The sequence below is a fragment of the Arachis duranensis genome, chromosome 6, assembly GCF_000817695.3.
Source record: "Arachis duranensis cultivar V14167 chromosome 6, aradu.V14167.gnm2.J7QH, whole genome shotgun sequence".
NCBI lineage: Eukaryota > Viridiplantae > Streptophyta > Magnoliopsida > Fabales > Fabaceae > Arachis > Arachis duranensis.
In genome coordinates, this window is record NC_029777.3 from 22,151,837 (window position 1) to 22,171,273 (window position 19,437).

Genomic DNA, 19,437 nt, shown 5'->3' on the forward strand with positions numbered 1-19,437 from the left:
AAGTAAATGATGCAGAAATCCACTTCCGGGCCCACTTGGTGTGTGCTTGGGCTGAGCATTGAAGATTTCACATGTAGAGGTCTTCCTTGGAGTTAAACACCAGTTTGTAACTTGTTTCTGGCGTTTAACTCTGCTTTGCAACATGTTTCTGGCGGTTAACGCCAGAATAGGGCATAAAGATGGCGTTAAACGCCAGTTTGTGTCATCTAAACTCGGGAAAAGTATGGATTATTATATATTTATGGAAAGCCCTGGATGTCTACTTTCCAACGCAATTGAGAGCGCGCCATTCGGACTCCTGTAGCTCCAAAAAATTTATTTTGAGTGCATGGAGGTCAGAATCCAACAGCATCAGCAGTCCTTTGTGAGCCTCTGAATCAGATTTTTGCTCAGGTCCCTCAATTTCAGCCAGAAAATACCTAAAATCATAAAAAAATGCACAAAATTATAGTAAAGTCCAGAAATGTGAATTTTGCTTAAAAACTAATAAAAATATACTAAAAACTAATTAAATCCTACTAAAAACTTTGTAAAAACAATGCCAAAAAGTGTATAAATTATCCGCTCATCAGCATCCTCCTTCCCCTATCCTTGTCCTCCCTGGCTTCTCTCAAACTTGGAGCAGCTTGCCGCTGTGTCGCCACTCACTGTCGTCTCACCGGTCGCCGTTCATGTCTCCGTCGAAGGTTAGTGGCACTGCTTTCACTTTTTTTGTTCTTCTCTTCCTTTTATGCCCTGTTGCTGATTTTTGAATGTGAAATTGTGAATGGATTAATGGAAAATCAAATAATTGATTTTGTTCTGTTGCTCTTTTTGTTTAGCTTTATTGATTTCAGGTTTAGTGAGATTAGGGATTACTTGTTACTGTTTTGTAACAATTGTTGCTGAATGCTAAAAATGGAAATCAAATCAAGTGTTGTTTGTTGCTGAAGGATAATTTTTGTTGCTGAATTGTCACGGCCCAAAATGAGTCATGACCGGCGCTCAGGAAAATAATCCTATAGCAAGCCTAACATAGTCAAATATAAGTTGAATAAGCAATCACAAATATTTTACAAGTTCTAAAATAAATAGTTATACATTTTTAACAAAAAATTAAAATAACTAAGAATGGTTGGATCCTGCCTGTGACATATGGAGCATACACTTCTAGGAATTCGACAAAGAATAAGTACTCATTGCAGACCGTTATTCTTGAATAGAAAGTCTCGCATAGTCAAATAATTGTTCCTGAAAAATATTTTTAGAAAAAAAGGGATGAGTTTTGCAACTCAGTGACTAGACAATACATCTATAATTGATATGAGACTATACAAACATTTTCATCAAAGTAATTTTAATTAGGAAATAATAGTTGATTATAATAAGTGAATCAATAAGGTAGTTCTCATACAGAAATCAAATCAAAAGTGCACAGTTGGGCGGCTCCAACTCTATGGATAGCCCTTTCTTCTTGTGTGTCCTAACAGAATAACAGATCTAACGTGTGGCCTACACGTTAGGCTAGCAACACCCCTGCTAGCTGGAGTCTGAGTTAGATGCATCTAAGTTAACGTCATAACCGCCGTTAACTACGATTTTCTAATACGAGCCTCCCAAACCAATTTAAAACATATAATTTCAAATACAACAAATATTTTATCTTTCAAATATATAAGATATCGAAAATCAAACAATACTTTCTCATTAAAAATCTTTTTCAATCATACTTTTTCAATCATAAGAGATTTTAAATATATTTCACAATTTTTAAAGTAAGTGAGTACCAACAAATACTTCAAAAATAGATATTCAAGTAAAATCAAACATTTTGGAATAATGCAAAACTTCATCAAAAATATATATAGTCTCATGTATAGTTCCAAAAGTATAAACTTCATAAAAATAAATTATTTAATTTTAATAAATCAATTATTCTAATAAATTTAAAATCGTTCAAAGCAAATATAATGAGTATGATTCAAAGATCATCATAGATATATGTCAAAATAATTATAGATGCACAATCAAACAATTATAAATGTAAAGCCTATTGGTGCACGAAATTATGATCATCAACAATGGCGCCAAAGACTTGGTAGCGCTCTCAAATGTGAATCACACTTTGTCACAACTTCGCACAACTAACCAGGAAGTGAACTGAGTCGTCCAAGTAATAAACCTTACGTGAGTAAGGGTCGATCCCACGGAGATTGTTGGTATGAAGCAAGCTATGGTCATCTTGTAAATCTCAGTTAGGCAGATTCAAATGGTTTATAGTGGTTTTCGAAAATAATAATAAATAAAGCATAAAATAGTTGAAAGAGATACTTATGTAAATCATTGATGGAAATTTCAGATAAGTGTATGGAGGTGCTTTGTCCCTGTTGGATGCCTCTTTAGTACTGTTGGATGCATTTTGCCATTTATTCAGACTTTGAGAAATCATGTTGACTTGCTGAGTTAACATTTTGTTCTGAGCCAATATGGCATTCAGAGCATCAATCTCAAGAACTCCCTTCCTCTGAGGTGTCCCATTATTCACAGAATTCCTCTCAAAAGTGTACATGAATTAATTATTTGTAACTATGTCAATAAGTTCTTGAGCTTCTGCAGGCATTTTCTTTAGGTGAATGGATCCACCTACAAAATGGTCCAGTGACATCTTAGAGAACTCAGATAGACCATAATAGAATATATCCAGAATGGTCCACTCTGAAAGCATGTTAGAAGGACACCTTTTGGTCATCTGCTTGTATCTTTCCCAAGCTTCATAGAGGGATTCACCATCTTTCTGTTTGAAGGTTTGAACATCCACTCTAAGCTTGCTCAGCTTTTGAGGAGGAAAGAACTTAGCCAAGAAGGCCGTGACCAGCTTGTCCCAGGAGTCCAAGCTATCTTTAGATTGTGAGTTCAACCATGTTCTAGCTCTGTCTCTTACAGCAAAAGGGAAAAGCATGAGCCTGTAGACTTCAGGATCTACTCCATTAGTCTTAACAGTCTCACAAATCTGCAAGAATTCAGTTAAAAACTGATAGGGATCTTTTGATGAAAGTCCATGGAACTTGCAGTTCTGTTGCATTAGAGCAACTAGTTGAGGCTTCAGCTCAAAATTGTTTGCTCCAATGGAAGGGATTGAGATGCTTCTTCCATCAAATTTGGAAGTAGGTGTAGTATAATCACCAAGCATCCTCCTTGCATTATTATTTTCGGCTGCCATCTCCTCTTCCTTTTCAAAATTTTCTGTAAGGTTGTCTCTGGATTGTTGTAATTTAGCTTCTCTTAGTTTCCTCTTCAGAGTCCTCACAGGTTCAGGATCTACTTCAACAAGAATGCATTTTTCCTTGTTCCTGCTCATATGAGAAAGAAGAGAACAGAAAAGGAAGAGGAATCCTCTATGTCACAATATAGAGATTCCTTTATGTTAGTAGAAGAAGGAAGGAAAAGAAGAAGGAAAAGGTAAGAATCCAAACACAAGGGGGAGGGTAGGTTCGAATTCTTGAGTAGAGGAGAAGTCTTAGTAGATGAATAAATAAATAGAAGGAGATGAGAGGGAGAGAATTTCGAAAATAAATTTTGAAGAAGGGTTAGTGATTTTCGAAAATTAAGATAAGAATAAAATTAAAATTAAAATTTGAAACAATTAGTTAATTAAAAAGAGTTTTGAAAAAGAGGGAGTTATTTTTGAAAATTAGAGATGAAAAAGTAGTTAGGTGATTTTGAAAAAGATAAGAAACAAACAAAAAAGTTAATTAGTTAGTTGAAAAAGATTTGAAAATCAATTTTGAAAAGATAAGAAGTTAGAACAGATTTTTGAAATCAATTTTGAAAAAGATATGATTTAAAAATATATTTTTGAAAAGATATGATTGAAAAAGACATTTTGTAAAAGATTTAAATTTTTTAAATTAAAATTGATTACTTGACTAACAAGAAACTAAAAGATATGACTCTAGAATTTAAAGATTGAACCTTTCTTAACAAGAAAGTAACAAATTTCAAATTTTTGAATCAATCACATTAATTGTTAGTAAAGTTTTCAATTTTGAAATAAAGATAAGAAAAAGATTTTGAAAATCAATTTTAAAAATTTTCGAAAAATAAGAAGAAAAATGAAAAAGATTTGATTTTCGAAAAAGATTTTGGAATATAAGATTTTTAAAATTAAAATCTTGACTTGACTAACAAGAAACAACTAATTTTAAAAATTTTTGACTAAGTCAACTCAAAGATTTTGAGTTTTTTGAGTAAAATAAGGAAAAGATAATTTTTTATTTTTGAATTTTTAATGAGGAGAGAGAAAAACACAAATATGACCCAAAACATGAAAATTTTGGATCAAAACACTTAATGCATGCAAGAACACTATGAATGTCAAGATGAATACCAAGAACACTTTGAAGATCAAGATGAACATCAAGACTTATTTTTGAAAAATTTTCAAGGAAAGAAAAACATGCAAGACACCAAACTTAGAAACTTTCAATGCTTAGACACTATGAATGCAAAAATGCATATGAGAAACAACAAAAAACACCAAACAAGAAAATATCAAGATCAAACAAGAAGACTTATCAAGAACAACTTGAAGATCATGAAGAACACATGCATGAATTTTCGAAAAATGCATAAATTTTAAAAACATGTAATTGACACCAAACTTAAAAATTGACACTAGACTCAAACAAGAAACACAAAATTATTTTTGATTTTTATGATTTTATTATTTTTTTGTATTTTATTTTATTTTTTCGAAAACATATAGGAAAAATAAAATAAGAAATTCAAAATTTTTTAATAAGAATTCCAGGAATCTTTCAATGTTACCCTAAAGCTCTGATCCAAGAGTTGGACATGGCTTAATAGCCAGTCAGCTTTAGGATATAAATCAAGCATGCAACAGTTGATACTTCATCCAATTCCATATACATGCCTTTTATGTTGACAAGTGGAAGCCTCAATCCAATTGAGTTAGACATGGCTTTATAGCCAGCCAAGCTTCAACATGCTTCATGAAACACTAGAATTCATTCTTAAAAATTTATAATAATTTTTCAAAAACAGAAGTAAAGAATTTTTTTTGAAAGATTTTTGAAAATTTTTTGAAAATAAAACAAAAAGAAAATTACCTAATCTGAGCAACAAGATGAACCGTCAGTTGTCCAAACTCGAACAATCCCCGGCAACGGCACCAAAAACTTGGTAGCGCTCTCAAACGTGAATCACACTTTGTCACAACTTCGCACAACTAACCAGCAAGTGCACTGGGTCATCCAAGTAATAAACCTTACGTGAGTAAGGGTCGATCCCACGGAGATTGTTAGTAAGAAGCAAGCTATGGTCATCTTGTAAATCTCAGTTAGGCGGATTCAAATGGTTTATAGTGGTTTTCAAAAATAATAATAAATAAAGCATAAAATAGATGAAAGAGATACTTATGTAAATCATTGATGGGAATTTCAGATAAATGTATGGAGGTGATTTGTCCGTGTTGGATCTCTGCAACATACTGCTTTCTTACTTTCAATCCTTCATAGTCCTTTCCATGGTAAGCTGTATGTAGAGCATCACCGTTGTCAATGGCTACATCCCATCCTCTCAGTGAAAATGGTCCAAATGCTCTATCACAGTACGGCTAATCATCTGTCGGTTCTCGATCATGTCGGAATAGAATTCATTGATTCTTTTGCGTTTGTCATCATGCCCAACAATCGCGAGTTTGAAGCTCGTCACAGTCATTCAATCCCTGAATCCTACTCGGAATACGACAGACAAGGTTTAGACTTTCCAGATTCTCAAGAATGCCGCCAACAATTCTAGCTTATTCCACGAAGATTCTAATCAAGGAATCCAAGAGATATGCGCTCGGTCTAAGGTAGAACGGAAGTGGTTGTCAGTCACGCGTTCATAAGGATGGATGAGGACGAGTGTCACGGATCATCACATCCATCAGGTTGAAGTGCAACGGATATCTTAGAACAAGAATAAGCTGAATTGAATAGAAAATAGTAGTAATTGCATTAAAACTCGAGGTACAGCAGAGCTCCACACCCTTAATCTATGGTGTATGGAAACTCCACCGTTGAAAATAAATAAGTGATAGTCCAGGCATGGCCGAATGGCCAGCCCCCATGAATGGCATATGAAATTGAAAATAAGGGAAAAGGACCCCTTTTACAATAGTAAAAAATCCTATTTATACTAGACTAACCGTTAGGGTTTACAGAAATAAGTAATTGATGCAGAAATCCACTTCTGGGGCCCACTTGGTGTGTGCTTGGGCTGAGCTTGAGCTTTACACATGAAGAGGCTTCTTTGGGAGTTAAACACCAAGTTGTAACGTCTGTTTGGCGTTTAACTCTGGTTTGTGACGTGTTTTTGGCGTTTGACTCCAAAATGCAGCATGGAACTGGCGTTGAATGCCAGTTTGCATCGTCTAATCTCGAATAAAGTATGAACTATTATATATTGCTGGAAAGCACTGGATGTCTACTTTCCAACGCCGTTGAGATCGCGCTATTTGAAGTTCTATAGCTCCAGAAACTTCATTTCGAGTGCAGGAAGGTCAGAATCTAACAGCATCAACAGTCCTTTGTCAGCCTTCTATCAGAGTTTTGCTCAGGTCCCTCAATTTCAGCCAGAAAATACCTGAAATCACAGAAAAATGCACAAACTCATAGTAAAGTCCAGAAATATGAATTTAGCATAAAAACTAATAAAAACATCCCTAAAATTAGCTAGATCCTATTAAAAACTACCTAAAAACAATGCCAAAAAGCGTATAAATTATCCGCTCATCACCTACTCACAACATGGCCCTAAGGGACCGAATATACCAAACCCGGAGTGCCAAATTCAAGGTAAGGAGGATTGAAGTGGAATGGAATGAATGAGCATAGAATTTGGACCGGAGTAGCGATAAGATGGAGCTGGCGATAGTTCTCGATTGTTGAAACTATAATCCAAACGCGTCAACGGAACCTTTCCCCTCAACCCGAAACTGTGGCAGCCACAACCTCAGCTCCAACCTACTTTCTCAGCAACCACAACGACTCGGACTCAATGGAAACAAGTAGCGGTAGCACCGGTGGTGGTTCCGGCAACAACAGCGCCATACCCATTAACCAGAAACCCCGGCAGCGGTGACGACAAAAGAACAGCAGCCTCAATGTGACTTCCTGGTGGCCAGAGGTGTGGTGGCACTTGCGGCAGTGAAGAGCCACTCCAGCAACCCCTTGTGCAAGCTCTCTTCCTTTGGCAGCGACCCAGACGGTAATGGCTCTCCACGGACGACGACGGGCCTTAGCCGGCGGTGAGCTTGTCGTAGTAGCTCCTCTGACAGCCAGCCATCCAGCACGATGACAACAACACAAAGGCTTCCCTCTCTCTCCTCTATCATTATTGATGACGGCGGCAACTGGTAGCGAGGTGTGGCGGCTCGGTGGGGAGGGCAGTGGCAGGACACGGAGCAGCGGTCCTCTCTTCTCCTTCACAGTGCAGCTCTCCCTCCATTCTTCTCTTCTTTGTTCATGTGATTTGTGTGTGTATTGTGAGGATGCGGGGTTTGGGGAGGGTGACGGCTAGTTAAAGACTGAAGGTTGAGAGAGTATTTGTGTGTGATTAGTGTTAGGGAAAAAAAGAAGAGTGTCCCGCAATTTGAGTTATTACATTCTTTCCTCCTTTAGAAATTTAGTCCCCGAATTTCAAACCAACTTACTATTTATATTATCGCTTCAACAGTACAAGTCACATCTAGTTCATACAACTAGACCTTGATGCAAAGAATGATGCATTTAGGAATAAGAAAAGAAAACAACATTGAGACAACCTTATCCGAAAGAAATATAACCACATCCTGAGACCATAAGTTTAATAATTTGTACAAATAAATAGCAAGAACAAGGCTAAAAATCAAGCTATTTGAGCAAAGTTGCAGGAAAGAACTTAAGCACTTTAACTATACAATATTACATCTAGATACAAATTGAACCCAATATATATAAGGAAAACATTTTGTAAAATTATGCAACGATCAAATGCTAGACATTTCCTTAATATTCACATATACAATGTAGCAAAAGGAATCGATATGAAGCACCATCAATCTCAAAGAACAGATGAAATAATTAGATTGATATGAAAAAATCTCAAAAGCACACTACAAACTCAAATTGAAGACCAAATAACATAGCCAAAAGTGTAAAATAGATAGAGTAACACAAATTCCAACAATACACCCAAAACATAAAACAATAATTAAAAGACGCGGTCATATGAGGTTCCATGAGTTCAAGTGCAATTATGTAGTGGATAAGGATGAGAACGGAGAGAAGAAAGGTGAAGAATTAAGCAGAATATACATGGCCAAATTCCAAACTTAGGGACAAACATAACCAACACATCAAACCAAGCATGCAATATACAATCAGTAAAACATTTTCAAATCATATTATGCATATTAACCTTAAATGTCAAATAATAAGTGATAGGAATGTTAAACAGAAGGAAGGAATTAATTTAATCGATCTACAAGGCTATTTAAGGGCATTGTGAGAACAAATATTAGGACGAACAGTTCCGCTTACTCAACATAGCATTGGCCCTAGCCATCCTTCAGGTTAGCAATCGACAATCCCAGATAATAAACTAACAAATGTGCTACATATACACCAACTGATAACTAAAGACACAAAGTGTTTCATCATCAACCAATTAAACAAACAGAATCCCATTAGTTAGGAAATAATACCACCAATTTAGCGAAGTTTCGAATTTTCACTACTCAACCACCATTACAGTGCAGGGCACTAAAGGAGTAATAAAACCACAGATTTAGTGAAGCTAAAAAATATCGGCAAGGCAATAACATATTCCAATTCGTTGCAATCTTGAGCAACTTGAAACTAGCAAGGTGATGTCTCAAAAAGGTCATACAACATAGGATCAATTAAGCAACGGACAAATGAATTAATATAAATGCCTCAAAAATTCGATCATGTTAAGAGCTTTGCAAAGCCTATATATCTTTGGAAGAAAAATGGCTAATACAATAATTTAAAATAGATTGTACTTAAATCATGATGTGCGAATTTAAAGAATCACAGTACAACTGATATCAAACCCTTAACGTATGAAGAAATATCAAGTTAAGATGTGGGCTATGAACCAAGACAAAAGCACTAGTAATGAAATAGTCAATTTTCAAAATTTTTTAACAGACAATATTCGAAATACGCTGTGATTGTGACGGAAAAAATTTGGCCAAAAAGGAACAACTTAACACCAAACCCTCAATGTAAGGACTATTTAATCAAATTAAAATCCTTATTGGGCAAACAAAGTAGAATCCGCGACATAGTTGGATAACCAACAAAACCAACGGGGTAATAGAAAATATTGATTCTCCAAATAAAACACAATCAGAAAAAGAAAACCCCCTTTTTTTCGAAACCATCAGTAGGAAGGAGTAACTAAATACAAACTCAGCTACTAAATATCATCAGAATTTAAAACTACATAACAAAATCAACAATCCTATCAGCCAAGATGATCCAGCCAAAAGTACAAAACTAATTTATCTCATTGTCTTTCACTATTAAAACAAATAAATTAAAGCTCAACAAGCTGTAAAAAGGCAGGCTAATAAATTTATTACACTAGAGCACATAGTCTGCAATCACGCAATCACCAGAAGTATATAAAGCATTTGCACCCAATAAGCGATGATAGACCTGCATCAAACATCCATTCGCAACTCAATTCATTTCACAACCATCATTTAAGAAAATTATACAGTAACAAAAATAGCTTATTGACAAAAAACATTTATGATGCTTGACATTACTTAATAACCAAAGAAACCGTCGGTGTGTCACTACAAAGTAACACAACACATCTCTCTAAATACGTACAAGAACATAATTATAAGGGCAAAGGCCATAGAGGTAAATAAAAAGATGTACAACAACAACTAAAACTACAAGCTAGGAGCATTTTAAGGGGAAAAAATGAAGAAACAAGCCAAATCCACAAACAAATTGGGCAGAGAAAAATAAAAATTCATGAGTATGAATAATATACATAAAAAGGTATTGCATGTACAACAATAGTTTAAACTAGAGGAAAGGAGAAAAGAAAAACATAAATAGACACAGCATGTGAACAGACAAGCTGAACCCACAAACAAAGCAAAGCAAAATAAACATTCATCCGAAATTGTCAGGAATGTGCCACTCTGAAAATGGAAACATGGTAATCCTATATATAAAAGAAATAGTCACATATCACTGATGCAGATTGCATGATAAGCACAATAGTTGATAGTTTTGGTAGGTTAAAAATTAATTAGGTTTAAAAAAATGAAAAAAAAAGAAAAATAAACAAGGCAAAGTCATTAAGCATTTTTTTATTGAGAGTGTGAATGCAATACTAAACATTTTTACATAAATTTTATATTGCAGACCAGAGAAACTAACTTTTATGTTAAGCATCATGTAATGGACCACCAATGAGAAAATAGAGTAAAAGTTAGAACAACATGCTGAAAGAGTTGGAACAATTTTTCTAGTCAATAAAATAATTAATTTTGAAGGGGAAAAATTCAGATGCTCAAGTGTGTCACAAAAGTATTGTTCAGATCACAAGTTTATCATGACAAACTTCAATTCGAAATTATCAAACTCTCATCATATTAGAGAAATAAAAATATTTATTAATCTGCCATATATAACTACAAACCAAGCATATGATCTCCAACAACAACACAAGCAATTACGAGTGTTCATTACCTCCTTTCAATAGAAATTTTTACAAGATGACAACCAAGATTCACCCAATTACAGTCACGTCAGTCACCAATTCAGCAACAAATAATATTATTAACTCTTTTACAGCAGCAACAACTAATAACCTTACGAGTTTCTCAAAAAAAATTAACCAAAATTATTTACTTGTTAGTTACTGTAATAATCACTAATCAAATGACATGAATCAACAAACAAGTATATAATCATTGGCTAACACTCATAGGCAAGCTATAATTTAACACATTCAAAATAATCATCAAATGCTTCATAATCACTATGATCTACAAGCTCAGCAAGCAAGTCTATAAAACTAGAAATCACCTATAATCTAAGAGACGCATTCACTTAATAACATATAGACAAGAACATCCTACCCTGAGTGAAGCTTAAACGTGTTTCCCATACAACCAATTATACTGAGTATAGAACTTTAGCACTCAATCTGGTTAACATCCAAATGTTAATTTCAACTATGAAAATTTCAATAATCTTGGACAAACACAAAGCTTTCTCAAAGAAACTCATGCTATGGAATTAGTTTTCTTAAAATCAATTATCCATCATCCGTATTATAATTAGCAAACTTATTTAATATTTGTTTAACCAGAAACCAAATAAACACATTTCAAACAGATCATAACAATTAAAGATCGAACAAAATCTAAAACAACATAATAAATTAATGTCTTAAGGTAGATAAAAGTGGGGTTAAATATCAATTCATAATATGTACCATTACTCAAAATATTCCATTTCCATGAAGAAATTCCACAAACTTTAAATCTATTAGAGAATAAGCCGAGATTGGTTACAAATGGAAGGAAACGAGTTGCAAGAAGCAGCAGAAGTCTCATGATAATAATCAGATGACAACAACGACTTAGGACAAGGATGACAATCCTATAGGCCTTTGATAGTGCCACAATTTGTACAAATAGGCGTGCTTCTATTTATATTATTGTGATCCTACCATAGGACATTTGCTCCATATTATACAGATTAAACCTAAGCTCCGATACCACTTTGTCACGGCCCAAAATGAGTCATGACTGGCGCTCAGAAAAACAATCCTATAGCAAGCCTAACATAGTCAAATATAAGTTGAATAAGCAATCACAAATATTTTACAAGTTCTAAAATAAATAGTTATACATTTTTAATAAAAAAATTAAAATAACTAAGAATGGTTGGATCCTGCCTGTGACATATGGAGCATACACTTCTAGGAATTCGACAAAGAATAAGTACTCATTGCAGACCGTTATTCTTGAATAGAAAGTCTCGCATAGTCAAATAATTGTTCCTGGAAAATATTTTTAGAAAAAAAGGGATGAGTTTTGCAACTCAGTGACAAGACAATACATCTATAATTGACATGAGACTACATTATAATCAAAGTAATTTTAATTAGAAAATAATAGTTGATTATGATAAGTGAATTAATAAGGGAGTTCTCATACAGAAATCAAATCAAAAATGCACACTTGGGCGGCTCCACCTCTATGGGTAGCCCTTTCCTCTTGTGTGTCCTAACAGAATAACAGATCTAATGTGTGGCCTACACGTTAAGCTAGCAACACCCCTGCTAGCTGGAGTCTGAGTTAGATGCATCTAAGTTAACGTCATAACCGCCGTTAACTACGGTTTTCTAATACGAGCCTCCCAAACCAATTCAAAACATATAATTTCAAATACAACAAATATTTTATCTTTCAAATATATAAGATATCGAATCAAATCAAATCAAACAATACTTTCTCATCAGAAATCTTTTTCAATCATACTTTTTCAATCATAAGAGATTTTAAATATATTTCACAATTTTTAAAGTAAGTGAGTACCAACAGATACTTCAAAAATAGATATTCAAGTAAAGTCAAACATTTTGGAATAATGCAAAACTTCATCAAAAATATATATAGTCTCATGTATAGTTCTGAAAGTATAAACTTCATAAAAATGAATTATTTAATTTTAATAAATCAATTATTCTAATCAATTTAAAATCGTTCAAAGCAAATATAATGAGTATGATTCAAAGATCATAATAGATATATGTCAAAATAATTATAGATGCACAATCAAACAATTATAAATGTAAAGCCTACTCACAACATGGCCCCAAGGGACCGAAGATACCAAACCCAGAGTGCCAAATTCAAGGTAAGGAGGATTGAAGTGGAATGGAATGAATGAGCGTAGAATTTGGACCGGAGTAGCGATAAGATGGAGCTGGTGATAGTTCTCGATTGTTGAAACTATAATCCAAACGCATCAATGGAACCTTTCCTCTCAACCCGAAACTGCGGCAGCCGCAACCTCAGCTCCAACCTACTTTCTCAGCAACCACAACGACTCGGACTCAACAGAAATAAGTAGGGTAGCACCGGTGGTGGGTCTGGCAACAACAGCACCATACCCATTAACCAGAAACCCCGGCAGCGGTGATGGCAGAAGAACAGCGACCTCAATGTGACTTCCCAGCGGCCAGAGGTGCGGTGGTGCTTGCAGCAGCGGTGAGCCACTCCAGCAACCCCTTGTGCAAGCTCTTTTCCTTTGGCAGCGACCCAGATGATGATAGCTCTCCACGGACGATGACGGGCCTTAGCCGGTGGTGAGCTTGTTGCAGCAGCTCCTCTGATAGCCAGCCCTCCAGCACGATGACAACAACAGAAAGGCTTCCCTCTCTATCCTCGTGTTCACCTCTTTCTCTCTCCTCCATCGTTGTTGATGACGGCGGCAACTGGTAGCGAGGTGTGGCGGCTCGGTGGGGAGGGCAGTGGCAGGACACGCAGCAGCGGTCCTCTCTTCTCCTTCGCAGCGCATCTCTCCATCCATTCTTCTCTTCTTTGTTCATGTGATTTGTGTGTGTATTATGAAGATGCGGGATTTGGGGAGGGTGACGGCTAGTGAAAGACTGAAGGTTGAGAGGGTGTTTGTGTGTGATTAGGGTTAGGAAAAAAAAAGAAAAAGAAGAGTGGCCCACAATTTGAGTTATTACATGAATGATGAATGCTATTGGTAGTATTAATTTTACGCTGTTATTAATTTTCTGGTTGTGCTGCTGCTACTGTGGGTTCTGGGTTCTGGTTCTAGTATGTTGTTGTGTATTTTGTGGCTCTGCTGTGTTGATCATCTTTCTCAATTGTCAATGTTCACTCTTCACTTGTATTGTGTTGATCATCTTTCTCAATTGCCAATTTTCTTTATTAGAATTTAGAAGGAAAATGGCAATTTGAACCAGTAAAAGGATTTCTGTAGCATTATCGTGTGCTCACAATCACAGGAACAAGAAAACTAACTCTTTTTCTGCCCTTTAGTACCTCTTCATCTTTCCTTCTATTTCTGCACTCTTTCATTGTATATTAAGTCAACCCTTTGGATTACTGGCATAATTGAATTGGAGATTTAAGAGAGATATTTGATTTCTTAATACTAAAAATTCACCTTTAGTTTTGATCTAATTGTTTTGTTTTGTAGAAACTAATAGAATCTCTTCATGGCTTTATCATTGTTGTTTTCTAAGTTATACTAGTTTCTTGTAAGAGAATTAATGCTAGCTAGTCTGGCCTTCCGTTTTGCACAAATAGCAATATGTAAATACGGCCATTTTATCAAAACTATAGTCACAATTAGGAAGTTTAATTTAATAGTATATGATGCAGATATGCCTACGATACAGATATTTGAGCAGAAACAAAGTATTTGTACATTATAGCATATGTTGCGGAATATGATAACAACAATTAAGAGTATTGAGTATTGATATACTTGTTATCTCTCTTTGAAATGTTACTTTCTGTATTTACTGTTTTAATTTAGCTTTGCATTCTCTTAGGACTTCTTGGAACAACATTTTAATAAGGAGGATATATATTTTAGGTAGGTTTATTTGATTATTTTAAATAGACAAATTTCAGTTAAATACATTTTTTTAGCATCATTTTTAAGCATCACCCTTCATTCACTAGCTTAGCTTGCATATTCTTTGCATTTGACAAGACTAAGTATTTTTGCTACTTCATTTGCTGATTATTCTTTATTTCATATAATGGATCGGAGCAAAGAATTATCACAACAAGTAATAGTCAGTCACTTTCAAAGGTTTTAATTAATTAATACTAATAGCTTTTAATCGAAAAATGTTATTTATTGCCCTTTGATTAATTCATCTCATTAGGGTACAATGGATGTTGACTCGAAACCACTTAGTTCACAAGACAACGTCAAAGATTGCATGATAACTGGTGTGGAAGAAAATGTTAACTGCACTTGTGATTGCAGTGGCAGCAGTAGTAAGTGTGTGTCTGTGACGACCGATGATATTATAAACTAGACATTTGAAACATCGGATACAGCTTATAAGTTGTATGTACATTATGCGAGGTGTCTCAGGTTTGGAGTTCGCAAGGGTGATATAGCACGTGGAAAAGATGGAACACAACGCAGAAGGAGGTTTTTCTGCAGCAAGGAAGGAAAGAGAGTCGAGAAATAAATATCTAATTCGAGTAGGAAGAGGGAGCATAGAGCGCTGACTCGCACTGGTTGTAAAGCCATGCTTGTAGTGTATTTTGACACAGAAACTTTGACTTTGAGGGTTAAAAAATTAGTCAAGAAGCACAACCACGATCTTGTCCCACAATGCATGGTACACCTAATTCCAAACCACCGAGGGTTGACTGAGCCACAAAAAGCTCAGGCGAATACCATCCATGATCATGGTCTTCCAACCTCTAAAATAATGGGACTAATGGTAGGCCAAGCCGGTGGTTATGCCAATGTCGGATTCATAAAGAAGGACCTAGATAATCACATTTAAAGAACTCGTCGTGCAAATCTCATTGGTGGGAACCAATGCGATGATTAGCTATCTACTTGGGAAAGTCGATGTCGACCCAATGGCCATGGCAAGGTACAGTGATACTAATGAAGGTCGGCTGGCAAATTTATTTTGGGCAGACGGTATTTGTAGGTCCGATTATCAGTGCTTGGAGATGTGCTTGCATTGGATACAACCTACCAGAAGAATAAGTATAGAAGGCCATTGGTAATCTTCTCAGGTTGTAATCATCACCTCCAAACATGTATATTTGTTTTTGCCTTGGTAGAGGATGAATGGACGACAACGTATACGTGGTTGTTGCAAAATTTTCTAGAAGTTATGCCAAACAAGTCTCCCAGTGTTGTGGTCACAGACGGTGACGAAGCAATGAAAGCAGCAATTCGAGAAATCTTTCCAGATGCAACTCACCGATTATGTGGTTGGCACATTCAGAAGAATGTAACGGCAAACATAAAAAACAAAAATTTTTCCAACGACTTCAGAAGATGTTTGTATGCTCCATGGCATTTGGATGAATTTGAAGAATATTGGGAGAATATGATAAAAAAATATTGGTTGGAGGAAAATGAATGGGTTCTAAATGAATATGAGAAGAGGAAAAGCTGGGCAAGCGCTTACTTGAGGGATAAATTCTGTGTTCAATTTAGAACAACATCAAGGTGTGAGGCGATAAACAACTTCATCAAGAGGTTTATTTGCATTCGCCAAATTCTTCTAGAGCTGGTCCAAAATCTTGAACATGCTCTTAGGGACTAAAGAAATAATGTATTAGTTTCTCAGTTTAAGACGCTGTATGGGGAGCCCGTTCTAACTACTGGGCTAGAAGCATTGGAGCTTTCTGCTGCCAATTTTTACACAAGGGAGATTCTTGGAGAAGTAAAAAAGAAGATTCAAGGAGTGGTCGCATTAGATGTAATAAATGAGGAAGACATGTCAACCACTGTTGTGTAAAAAGTTAAGGAGTGTGACAGGAGGCAACATATATATAACGTACTTTATGATCACAATACTGAGCATATGGAGTGTGAATGTAGTCGGTGGAGTACTGAAGGCATTCCTTGCAGCCACATGTTTTGTGCAATGAAAAGGGTAGATTTACAAAAGTTGCTAGATAGTCTTCTTTTGAAAAGATGGTCAAAGGTTGCCAAGAAGTATCTAGATGAAAGTTCTACTGGAGGCACAACGCAAGACAAAGAAAGATAATTTTTAATGCGCTATGGCGCATTGTCACTGGCAGCTACGTGGATGGTATTCTTAGGAGCTCAAATTATCCTTCTTTCTATGACACTATAAATGAAGTCTGTCATTGGACCCAAACACTAGAATAAAAATCTTGCTTGAAAAGACAAACAAGAGATTCTCCCACGCCAAACTTTGTTGGTGATCCTTCAGTGGTCAAGACAAAAGGAGCACCCAAGGGGAAAAAGGAGAGGGGTGAATGGAGGTGCACTAAATGCAACTGTGCTGGTCATGTAAAGAATAAATGTTCTGTGAGGAATGACGGTGACGATTTGGGTGATAAGACTGGTAGTGGCGCGCAAGCTAGCTTTAGTACCGAAGAGGTCAGTAAAATACAATATTGCATTAGTTGTTACTTGAATTAAAATAAATTGGTAACCTCTATGTCATAGTTATACTTGATAGAATTTTTGACTCAATGTGTTATTTTTTCATAGGAGCTTCCCAAGGACTCTATGGCTTCTCAAGAGACATTAGCAGTGTCAAATACAGAAGTAAATGCATCTGTGCAGTAAGAGTTTGGGCTAGGTAATTTAGGATTGATTAATAGCCATGAGACTCCCATCCCACCGAATGGAAGTCATCAGTGGCTATTACAGGTATAAATAATAAGAGATGAATAATTGCATTGTTGAAACTCAGTGTTTCAGTAAGTTTTAAACTATTTGAAATCACATTATGATTCGCTGAAGTCCTTTTTATTTCTCTCAAATTTGTTTGTACTGTGGAGAACAGGTTGTACAACAAGGACATTATTCAAAGTTCAAAGGGATGCAGTAGCATATACTTTTATATATTCATGAGAGTATGGTTTAAGATATTAGTTAAATTTTTCAAATAGCAGTGCTTTGAGGTTGATATAAATTTTTTATTATTTTTTGATATTTATCATAACTTGTCATCGCTACACTCGGCTGAAATGTGCAGAAGGATTCAACAGTTTTGATTTATATAGTTAAAATTATTGTTGATCCTTATTCGTGCTAAAATTCAAAAGGGTCTCTTGTTGGTTCTTATTCATGATAAAATGCATGCTAAAATTTTGTTTGATTTACGAAATGCATGGAAAAATTATTATAACTATAATATACCTCTATGGTTGATGTCTCAACAAGTATCAATCTGTATGCTAAAAAAAAAGATGATTTGGAACCTGTGTTCTCTTCCTGAGAAAAAGAGAGTATTGGAGCAGTAAATGATAAATGCAGATATTTTTTTTGTCTGAGTAATATATTAGGGAATAGGATGATACTATCTTATTGCATCATTTCTGGGCTTGCAAGCTGAATTTGTTGCACTAGATGTTATACTGCTAAACTATGGCATTAAAGCAGTCAATAGTAGCTGACATTGGTCTAGTTACTCTAGTAATATAGTGAGTTAGTGAGATACTTAAGAGAGCCATAGCAAAATGTTTTTATCAGTGAGGTCTTTGCAAATGCACCTTTCTTTATCTCAGTAGAGGTTGTCGGTGCTTTGGATGCAAGGTAAATATTAAAGATTGCACTCATGTATGATTTTCTCTATTTTAATGTTAATTTTCAAGTTTTTTATTTTCAGCAAAAATGATGACTACAAAGAAATAACTGTTCCAGTTGGAAAAACTTATGAGGTATATTTATAAGTCTTGGAAAATATCTTCATTTTTATTTTTTCCTTAATTGTGACAGCTACTTATTTTCTTTTTGCATCTGATCATCCTTTTGATATGTATGAGTTAAAATTCTATTGATACAAATGTGAGTAGGTGAAAAGAACACATAATTATCTGGTTGTGATCTAATTGAATTCATTTGCGCTTTAAAAGGTTGCATTTGAGAGGGACCTATAAAATTACAAACAACTGAAACAAAGTGATGAATATGAAACTATATTTGGCCATGTCAATGTTTGTAGTATTCATTGGAGATAAGGAAAGGACAGTGATGAAAGACTACGCTATCAATACTATCAATGCGTAGAAAAAAGAAAATAAAGAAATCTTAGACAAGAGTAATGAAAATCTACTAAAAGCACAAATATCCTAAAATGATCAGAGTTTCCATTATCATGGGTAGCTATCGACTGAGATCCTAGAAAGAAAGAGAAATCATATGACTGACTTTGTGATTCAATTCAATTTTTCTTTTCAACAAAAACATGTGGCATCTCCTTTTGCTTTTTTCTTTTGAGTTCAAATTTTAAAATTTAAATCATGTTTATATCATGTTATTGGACAGTTTCAGTTGAATGAATCAAATTTGTCTTTTCTTAGGTTCTGCTCTCGGTGGACTCTATAAACTCGTAGATTGCATGAGATTTTTTACTAGTACAAGGCATGATAACTATGGTATTGCTACAATAAAACATTTTTTATTTGAAGAATTCGTGTTGTTTTCCTTGCATCCGTATGAGGTGAAATTTCTATGTTCTGTGGTTTATTGTCAGTATATTTGATTTAGTTTCGAGTTTTTAGTCCTTCATAGTGGTTGATTATTTTGACACAGCTGATGTTACCGTACCGCTGCTACAAGTCTGACCAAGTGTGTTTTTCATGCTTGTAGTGGTCTGAATTTCTCAGGAGAGAAGCCA

The 19,437-nt window shown here is 35.2% G+C and overlaps 1 non-coding gene across 1 annotated transcript; it reads left to right on the top strand.

Annotated features, from left to right (window-relative positions):
• The first annotated feature begins 2,698 nt into the window (after positions 1-2,698).
• LOC127740218 (small nucleolar RNA R71) lies at positions 2,699-2,806 on the top strand. The gene has a single exon (XR_008000899.1). It is a non-coding gene; the product is annotated as a small nucleolar RNA R71 (small nucleolar RNA).
• Positions 2,807-19,437: the final 16,631 nt, after the last annotated feature.